This window comes from Schistocerca cancellata, chromosome 4, assembly GCF_023864275.1.
Source record: "Schistocerca cancellata isolate TAMUIC-IGC-003103 chromosome 4, iqSchCanc2.1, whole genome shotgun sequence".
Lineage (NCBI taxonomy): Eukaryota > Metazoa > Arthropoda > Insecta > Orthoptera > Acrididae > Schistocerca > Schistocerca cancellata.
In genome coordinates this window covers 165,619,699-165,630,237 of record NC_064629.1, presented here as the reverse complement: position 1 = coordinate 165,630,237, position 10,539 = coordinate 165,619,699, and the positions used below count along the sequence as shown (strand labels likewise).

At 47.3% G+C, this 10,539-nt stretch overlaps 1 non-coding gene across 1 annotated transcript; it reads left to right on the top strand.

Annotated features, from left to right (window-relative positions):
• Nucleotides 1-225: 225 nt before the first annotated feature.
• On the top strand, nucleotides 226-300 carry Trnat-ugu (transfer RNA threonine (anticodon UGU)). The gene has a single exon. It is a non-coding gene; the product is annotated as a tRNA-Thr (tRNA).
• The last annotated feature ends 10,239 nt before the right edge of the window (nucleotides 301-10,539 follow it).

Here is a 10,539-nt window from a genome sequence, read left to right as displayed (position 1 = left end):
CTTACATCGATATTGTCTGTGTTGTTTCGGCCATGACCTTCTTCTTCTGTGCAGATGTACACATATTCCCCGAACTTTTACGGTACTTGGTAAGAATGTCTTCCATGAGTAATGAGTGTGTTGGGGTGGGACACTACGAAAGTAGTGTGTGGACATACAAGGTGAGAATGTGGGTCTCGCGGGAAGCGTGCGCGAGATAGTCCCTGCAGTCACGCAGTCCTCTGTGCCCTCGATCGCTCAGATGGATAGAGCGTCTGCCATGTAAGCAGGAGATCCCGGGTTCGAGTCCCGGTCGGGGCACACAAAAATGGTTCAAAGGGCTCTGAGCACTATGGGACTTAACTTCTAAGGTCATCAGTTCCCTAGAACTTAGAACTACTTAAATCTAACTAACCTAAGGACATCACACACATCCATGCCCGAGGCAGGATTCGAACCTGCGACCGTAGCGCCTAGAACCGCCCGGCCGGCCGGGGTACACATTTTCACCTGTCCTCGTTGATATATATCAACGCCCGTTGGCAGCTGAAGGTATTAACTTAATTCTAATTTCATTCTAGAAGGCTGCAGGTCATCAAACAGACACCATATCCATATAAGTATAATGGAGAATTGGTCTTCGGTCCGGGAAAAGGCTGATGACTGGTTTTTGTGGTGTCACCGCCAGACACCACACTTGCTAGGTGGTAGCTTTAAATCGGCCGCGGTCCATTAGTACATGTTGGACCCGCGTGTCGCCACTGTCAGTAATTGCAGACCGAGCGCCACCACACGGCAGGTCTAGAGAGACTGACTAGCACTCGCCCCAGTTGTACGACGATTTTGCTAGCGACTACACTGACGAAGCCTTTCTCTCATTTGCCGAGAGACAGTTAGAATAGCCTTCAGCTAAGTCCATGGCTACGACCTAGCAAGGCACCATTAACCATTTCTGGAGAGAGTCTCACTTGTATCATCAAGAATGCTGTATACAAATGATGGATTAAAGTTAAGTATTCTAGAAGCTACGTACTTTTCTTTATAGCATTCATTACGTATCCTGTTTCAGACCTCACGCCCATCTGCGTGAGCTTAACGCGTGCCTTTCGGCTACTTCCGAGTGGCGTGGCTGTCTTGCTACACCACAACAGTTTGGCGACGAGTGTAAAAGTGTTCTTTCTCCTTGCTTAAATTACTTGTGTCATGGCTTCGCCACAATCTCCAGATGTACTGTCCGAATTTTATCGCTTACAGAATCAGCAGACGCAGGCCTTATTGGATGCCCTTGGACAGCTCGTCCAGGGTCAACGTGCACTGCAAACCGATGCAGCAGCCGCCGCTTCATCGCTACCGCAGCCACAACATGCTGTTGCACCCCAGTTCCGTCCATATGATTCAGCCCAGGAAACATGAACGGAGTGGTCACGCCAATTTGGATTCCATCTCGCCGCCTACAGAATTCAAGGTAATGAGCGGCAGCCATTTTTGCTTTCGTGTGTAGGTGTGTCCACCTACCGTGTGATAGTGAAATTGTTTCCCTGATGCGACGTAGCAACTCTGTCCTACGAAGAAATTTTGTCAGCATTAGATGCATATTTCAAAGAAACAGTCAATGTCGTTGCAAAAAGGTATGCGTTCTTTCGTACAAAACATACGGCCGGTCAGACTAATCGGGAGTGGGTTGCAACTTTGCAAGGCCTTACAAGGGATTGTGCTTTTGAGTGTGAATGTGGACTCCTTTATTCAGATACTATGGTGCGTGATGCAATTGCACAGAACGTTTCTGATGTTCGCATAAGGGAACAGATTTTGAAACTAGTCAATCCCTCCCTTCAACAAGTGATAGACATATTGGATAGGCAAGACACACTTGACTTTGCTCAGGAATCATTTGAAACTTCGCCAGCTGTGTGTCACATTAACCGGCCCGCCGGGCGAGCTGCACGGAACTGTAAACAGCCCTCGCGCCCTTCCGCACAGCCACGTGTGCCGCGCAAGCCCACAAATGCAGTGAAATTATGCCTGCGGTGTGCAACTGGACATTCGCGTGAGAATTGCCCGTCACGCCAAGCTATTTGCTTTTTCTGTAATAAAAAAGGACATGTTCAAAGTGTTTGCCAGGAAAAGCTTAGATCGGACTCTCACAACCATTCCAGGCCCTTTGCTTCGCGCCGGAATCGAACCAAGGACACTCAGGCTCGTGAACCTTCGCCCATGGACATTCATGTAGTTAATGCCACTCCGCCCAGTGTTCCTCTCTCTAACAGTGACTGTGTTCGTCCCACAAAAAGTGTGCGTCGACGTCGACGGCAATCCCGTCAAGTCGCCAGTGCTTCTGTACCAGAGACAGTTCACGTTGCACGAGACAGTCGCTCTTGTCGTCCGCAGGACAATAAACTTTTTGTAGACTTGGAAATTAATGGCAACATGATCCCGTTCCAGCTCGATACCGGAGCTGCAGTTTCACTACTCAATCACGCCATGTACAAACAACTGCGCGCACCTTCGTTGCGTGCCGCAAATGTTCAGCTTACTAGTTATTCAGGACAGAATATCCTTGTGTTAGGACAGTGCAGCCTTCTTGCAACATACAAGGGACAAACAAAACTTGTGCCATTTTACGTTCTTCGTTCTTCTTCTGCAGTGAACTTGTTTGGTTTAGATTTATTTCAGTTGTTTAACTTGTCTATCGTCAATCAGGTCCTATCAGTGAACCAGACTGTGCCTTCCGCCAGTGTTTCTCGTCTATGTGAGGAATTTGCAGACATTTTTGCACCGGGCCTTTGTTGCGCTAAGAACTATGAAGCACATTTGGCACTGAAAGTGAACGCGCAACCGAAATTTTTCAGAGCGCGCAATGTTCCCCACGCATTGTGTGATGAGGTCGCAAGCACTTTACACGATTTAGAATCACAAGGTGTAACTGAACGTGTGCAAGCTTCTCTCTGGTCCTCACCCTTAGTAATTTTGCCAAAACCTTCCGGAAAACTGAGACTTTGTGTGGACTTCCAGGCAACAGTGAATCCACAACTAGTGACTGCTACTTTTCCTTTACCCCACCCGGAAGACCTTTTGACAAACTGTGCCCGGGTAAATACTTTTCAAAGTTGGACCTAGCAGATGCGTACTTGCAAATACCGGTGGACGAAGAATCCCAGCGTGTATTGGTGGTTAACACGCATCTTGGTTTGTGCCGATTCAAAAGACTACCATTCGGGTGTGCATCCGCCCCTGCATTGTTTCAGCAATATTTACAAACTGTTTGTGCGTCGGTCCCTACTGCTGCAAACTATCTGGACGATATTGTGATCTCTGGAAAGACAGCAGCAGAATATTTATCCAACCTCCGAATGTTATTTCAGGTATTGCGACAAAATGGTCTTCGCTTGAGGAAGGACAAATGTGTGTTTTTTGCTCGTGACTTACCATATCTGGGACATGTAATCAACGCCCAAGGCATACATCCGAGTCCGGAGCACCTCCGTGCCACACAGGACTTGCCTTCGCCGCAGAATTTGAAGCAGCTACAGAGTGTGTTGGGCAAAATTAATTATTATAACCGTTATATCGCCCTTGCCTCTTCCATTTCAGCTCCGCTTCATCGCTTACGCCATAAAGGTGTTCCGTTCGTCTGGTCGACGGAATGCGAACGCGCCTTTAGACAGTTGAAATCGGCGTTGCTTTCCAATACTTGCGTTACGCAATTCGATCCCCAGAAACCCCTTTTGTTGATGGTAGATGCATCGGATTTCTGGATCGGTGCTGTGCTTGCGCACAAAGATGGTTCGCATGATCGCCCTATTGCCTTTGCGTCCAAATTGCTGTCGTCTGCTCAAAGAAATTATTCCCAGATAGAGAAAGAAGCTTTGGCTCTCGTGTTTGGTGTTACAAAGTTTCATGATTGCTTGTATCGTCGTCACTTTACCATCCTCACAGACCACAAACCTTTGACATCGCTTTTTCATCCGAACAAGCCTGTACCTCCACGTACAGCGCAGAAATTCATTCGCTGGTCTCTCTTCCTCTCGCAGTATCTCTACGATCTCTTGTATCGGTCCACTGCTACGCACGGACACGCCGATGCGTTGTCCCGTTTGCCTGTTGCCGAGGATAAAGCATTCGATTCTTCCGAACTTGCTTGTCTGTTCATTGATGCGGAAACCGATGACGTGGTCGAATCGTTTCCGATTGATTTTCGTCGTGTGGCTGCAGCCACAGCTGCCGACCCTGTCCTTGCTACCGTTTTGCGTTTTGTTGCTACGCAATGGCCCTTGTCCCAGTCCCGGATCGAGGATCCGTTGGTTAGCCGATTTTTTGCTCACAAGGAGAGACTTTTCGTTCGACGTGGTGTTTTGCTGTTGCGTTCTGATAATGATCAGTCCCGAGTCGTCGTCCCACGTTCGTTACAGTCCTCTGTCTTAAAGCTTCTCCACCAAGGACATTGGCGTATAGTGCGTACGAAACAACTTGCTCGTCAGCACTGTACTTGGTTCGGAATCGATGCTGCGACTACGCATATGTGCTCTTCTTGCATGGCGTGTGCCGAACAACAATCCGCACCCCTGCGGAAATTCTTTGCATGGCCGAAAGCCACTTTCCCTTGGCAACGCTTGCACATCGATTTTGCTGGTCCATTCTGGAATGCTCGATGGTTGGTTGTTGTCGATTCCTTCAGTAATTTTCCATTTGTTGTCCGGATGTCTTCCACGACGTCATCTGCCACCATCCAAGCGTTGTCTGCTGTCTTTTGCATTGAAGGTCTTCCACAGACTATTGTTTCCGACAATGGCGCACAATTCATGTCCGCAGAATTTCAGTAATTCTGCAAGGCCAATGGTATTCAACATCTGACATCCGCGCCGTTTTCGCCTCAGTCAAACGGTGCCGCTGAACGATTGGTCCGGACTTTCAAGTCACAGATGTTAAAGTTGAAAGAGTCGCATTCTCGGGAGGACGCGTTGTTGCTCTTTTTGTCCTCGTATCGCTCTCAGCCCCGAGATGGTCGCTCGCCGGCTGAGTTGCTCCATGGTCGTCCTCATCGAACCTTGATGTCTTTGCTGCATCCGCCGCATCAGGTTCCTGTGCAGCGGCAGAGTCCGGCTTTTGCTCCAGGCGACGTTGTCTATTATCGCCACTATTGCGGTTCACGGCGTTGGCTCGCAGGGCGCATTCTTCGCTGCCTCGGCCGCGCTATGTATTTGGTTTTGGGGGCCTCTGGTGAGGTGAGTCGGCATCTCAATCAGCTGCGCCTCTGTCGTCGCACGGGTTCTGCCGCTCCCCGTCTGCTTTCAGCGACGGTGCCGTCCGGTCAGCGCCCTGGGGACCCATCTACTGGCTCGCCTCATCCCCAGGTGTTACCGACGATGCCTTCCATTTTGCCCCATGGCGACGCGCCGCCGCCGCCGCCGCCGCCGCCGCCGCCGCCGCCTGTTCTCTCGCCGGCGACGCCCGCAGTGGACGCGTCGCTGCAGCCGCCGGACGCCTCCCTGGGTCACGCGCCGCCGTTCGCTTCCCGTGACCAGCTGTCCTCCGCCATGGAACTCTTGCCCGCTCCGGACCATCTGTCGTCTTCGCCAGTCGGGTGCCCAGACACGATGGAGGTCGACCCTTCGGCCCCTCCTGTCTCTTTACGGGCGCATACACCGCATGTTGACGTGCACCCTGGACTAGGTTTTCAGGCGTTTCCTAGCTCCCCTCGGACCGAATGGCCGGGTGCGGGTGGGACAGCCTCGCCTGTTTTGGGCTCCTCACCTCATCGCATACGTCCACATGTGGTCCTCCCCACGGCGGGCGGAAGCCTTATCACACGACCGTTCGCCGATTTGCGGGGGAGGACTGTGGTGTCACCGCCAGACACCACACTTGCTAGGTGGTAGCTTTAAATCGGCCGCGGTCCATTAGTACATGTCGGACCCGCGTGTCGCCACTGTCAGTAATTGCAGACCGAGCGCCACCACACGGCAGGTCTAGAGAGACTGACTAGCACTCGCCCCAGTTGTACGACGACTTTGCTAGCGACTACACTGACGAAGCTTTTCTCTCATTTGCCGAGAGACAGATAGAATAGCCTTCAGCTAAGTCCATGGCTACGACCTAGCAAGGCGCCATTAACCATTTCTGAAGAGAGTCTCACTTGTATCATCAAGAATGCTGTATACAAATGATGGATTAAAGTTAAGTATTCTAGAAGCTACGTACTTTTCTTTATAGCATTCATTACGTGTCCTGTTTCAGACCTCACGCCCATCTGCGTGAGCTTAACGCGTGCCTTTCGGCTACTTCTGAGTGGCGTGGCTGTCTTGCTACGCCACAACAGTTTTACCACAAGTGGTTGATGAAATCGCTGTTGCTATGGCAGACAACGTTGCGCGCAATTCCTGATCGTCATTCAGTGTGCTTGCTGTGTCACAACGGTTGAACATCCTGTGGTCCACTGTACGGATGGTGCTTCGAACCATTCTCAAATGGTATCCGTACAAGATCCATATTGTACAGCAGCTTGCACCACAGGACGCACAACGACGTGTTGACCGCGCCGTCCATTTTCTCGCAGCGACGGAAGTTGACGAGGTCTGGCCCTGAACCATCCAACGGACAGATTAAGCTCATTTTTCTCTGAGGGTTGGGGTGAATACACAGAACTGCCGAGTGTGGGGATCTTCACCTCCAGTCACTGAATGGTGAATGGTGTCACTGTATGGTGTGGCTTCATGGCTACGTTCATCATTGGTCCATTTTGAACTGGTTGGCGCTCAAGGACCAAAGACGTACAGTGTGACTGGCCAGCGTTACTGCGATATACTTCGCTAGCATGTTATATCCCCCCTACAGTAGGGAGACGCATTGAATTCAACAGTTTTCATGCAAGATGGGGCCCCACCGCACATCTCTCGTGAAGTTCACCTGCTTCTCCGAAACACATTTGGAAACGATCCAATTATCAACCGATCGTTTCCAAATGCTTGGCCGGCATGATCACCTGAACTTACTCCCTGTGAATTCTAGTTGGCAGTCTACCTGAAAACATTCACACATGTGCTGATCTGAAGCGCAGCATATCAAGAGACGTAGTCAGTATACCTACGGACACGCTTAGTTCAGCTGTGCAGAATGCAGTAATGCTCTTTCAGACTCTTCTGGACGCTGATGGGTGCCATATTGAGCCCCTTTTGTATCAGTAATGGTACCGGTATGTAATAGTATCATGTACCATATCAGCACATTAAAAGTGTTTCATTTGAATTAATTCTGCATTATTTCTCTTCCCCATGTCCTTGCCGTTAATGCTATCAAGTTTGGCACTCGAACGGTAATTAGTTTCCGTGCTATAACGTGTTAAATAGGGAAGTTTAATTATTACCACCCGGTATGATAATGGCAGTCTTAGAAAAAACTCTCAACCTGGCACAGAACTAACGTTGAAATAAATTAGTTTTTTATTTCGGCACTTTTCAAGCAATAATGAATTTCATGAAGATGTACTTTTCTTTATACAGTTTTTGAAAGTAGACGTATTGCGTGTGTTTTGTTCACAAGACTACTTAAACTTTGTAGCCTGTCTTCTCTGCCCACAGAAACCGCGAAAATGTTATAAGAATAAGTGGGATATGAATCGATCCAGCATACCTCACGGCAAGAAGCTACAAAAATTATTTGCTTTTTAAATTAGAAATATAGTGTCAAAAATATTCAAAACATGTTTGCGTCTCAGCTTAAATTCCGGCGACGCGGGAAACAGAAGCCAAAAACGGGACTGTCCCGTTTTCTTTACGAAACGAATTCCAGGTGTGTTTCTACTGCTCACTGACTACAGAGAAATAGGCAACAATTAAATTATTCTGCATTGTCACTCTTTCATAGTACAGTTACGTTGAGTAATCTGAGTTGGTCAGTTCATCGCTCCGTGTCTAAAGGAAAAGTCTTTGTGCTTGTGTGCCGTATTTAAAGTAAAAAGCTTTATGCTCATGTGCGGTGTAGTACGATTGAAACTGGATACAATCTTTGTTTTATTCCATTTACAAACTTTTTTCTTTCGTTTTGACTGTTGGTTGCAAATTTTGTAAGTGGCTTAACACGAAAAACAGTGAAAAAAGCAAACATGCAAAATTAAGTGGGGCGGCATTTTGGAAATTATCTAAGGAAAGGCGAGAACAAGAAGCCAATGTTCTAAAAACGCTTGGCAGAGTAGATAAATTCTTCGCAAAAAATGTTGCTGGTTCGACTTCAAGTAGTACTGATGATATTTCTGGCACTGGAGCTGTTGTAAAAGAAGTAAATACAAACGAAACGAAAGTTAAAAATTAACAAAAGCAAATTGTTCCTGATTTAGAGTTTCACTAAAAGCTAGGCGTCGAGTCAGACATTACAAAAAGAAATAACCTCGTTAGTGATGATCCTGCAGAATGGTGTGTCAGTGAGTCAACAATCGACATTCTCTTGCAACGTGGCATTAATCAAACTTGTAACGGTGATTTTTCTAATTCAAGATGATCAATGAGCGATAAAACACAGATATTGGAACAAAAATGTATTTTACCGGAAACTCTTAAATGGTGAATCAGGTTTGTGTGATTTTCTAGTATACTCCTGTAGCACCGGTGCTGTTTTATGTGCAACATGTAATTTGTTCGGAGGTAAGGCCGCGATTGCTACTAATGGTATTGTAGATTGGAAAAATATTTCTAACATTTTATCGCATCATGAGAATTCTGAGTTGTCACTCTTAACAAGAAATAAGTCACTTGGAACAATGATAACCATTCTACATCTACATCTACATTTATACTCCGCAAGCCACCCAACGGTGTGTGGCGGAGGGCACTTTACGTGCCACTGTCATTATCTCCCTTTCCTGTTCCAGTCGCGTATCGTTCGCGGGAAGAACGACTGTCTGAAAGCCTCTGTGCGCGCTCTAATCTCTCTAATTTTACATTCGTGATCTCCTCGGGAGGTATAAGTAGGGGGAAGCAATATATTCGATACCTCATCCAGAAACGCACCCTCTCGAAACCTGGCGAGCAAGCTACACCGCGATGCAGAGCGCCTCTCTTGCAGAGTCTGCCACTTCAGTTTGTTAAACATCTCCGTAACGCTATCACGGTTACCAAATAACCCTGTGACGAAACGCGCCGCTCTTCTTTGGATCTTCTCTATCTCTTCCGTCAACACGATCTGGTACGGATCCCACACTGATGAGCAATACTCAAGTATAGGTCGAACGAGTGTTTTGTAAGCCACCTCCTTTGTTGATGGACTACATTTTCTAAGGACTCTCCCAATGAATCTCAACCTGGTACCCGCCTTACCAACAATTAATTTTATATGATCATTCCACTTCAAATCGTTCCGCACGCATACTCCCAGATGTTTTACAGAAGTAACTGCTACCAGTGTTTGTTCCGCTATCATATAATCATACAATGAAGGATCCTTCTTTCTATGTATTCGCAATACATTACATTTGTCTATATTAAGGGTCAGTTGCCACTCCCTGCACCAAGTGCCTATCCGCTGCAGATCTTCCTGCATTTCGCTACAATTTTCTAATGCTGCAACTTCTCTGTATACTACAGCATCATCCGCGAAAAGCCGCATGGAACTTCCGACACTATCTACTAGGTCATTTATATATATTGTGAAAAGCAATGGTCCCATAACACTCCCCTGTGGCACGCCAGAGGTTACTTTAATGTCTGTAGACGTCTCTCCGTTGATAACAACATGCTGTGTTCTGTTTGCTAAAAACTCTTCAATCCAGCCATACAGCTGGTCTGATATTCCGTAGGCTCTTACTTTGTTTATCAGGCGACAGTGCGGAACTGTATCGAACGCCTTCCGGAAGTCAAGAAAAATAGCATCTACCTGGGAGCCTGTATCTAATATTTTCTGGGTCTCATGAACAAATAAAGCGAGTTGGGTTTCACACGATCGCTGTTTCCGGAATCCATGTTGATTCCTACATAGTAGATTCTGAGTTTCCAAAAACGACATGATACTCGAGCAAAAGACATGTTCTAAAATTCTACAACAGATCGACGTCAGAGATATAGGTCTATAGTTTTGCGCATCTGCTCGACGACCCTTCTTGTAGACTGGGACTACCTGTGCTCTTTTCCAATCATTTGGAACCTTCTGTTCCTCTAGAGACTTGCGGTACACGGCTGTTAGAAGGGGGGCAAGTTCTTTCGCGTACTCTGTGTAGAATCGAATTGGTATCCCGTCAGGTCCAGTGGACTTTCCTCTGTTGAGTGATTCCAGTTGCTTTTCTATTCCTTGGACACTTATTTCGATGTCAGCCATTTTTTCGTTGGTGCGAGGATTTAGAGAAGGAACTGCAGTGCGGTCTTCCTCTGTGAAACAGCTTTGGAAAAAGGTGTTTAGTATTTCAGCTTTACGCTTGTCATCCTCTGTTTCAATGCCATCATCATCCCGGAGTGTCTGGACATGATGTTTCGAGCCACTTACTGATTTAACGTAAGACCAGAACTTCATAGGATTTTCTGTCAAGTCGGTATCTAGTATTTTACTTTCGAATTCACTGAACGCTTCACGCATAGCCCT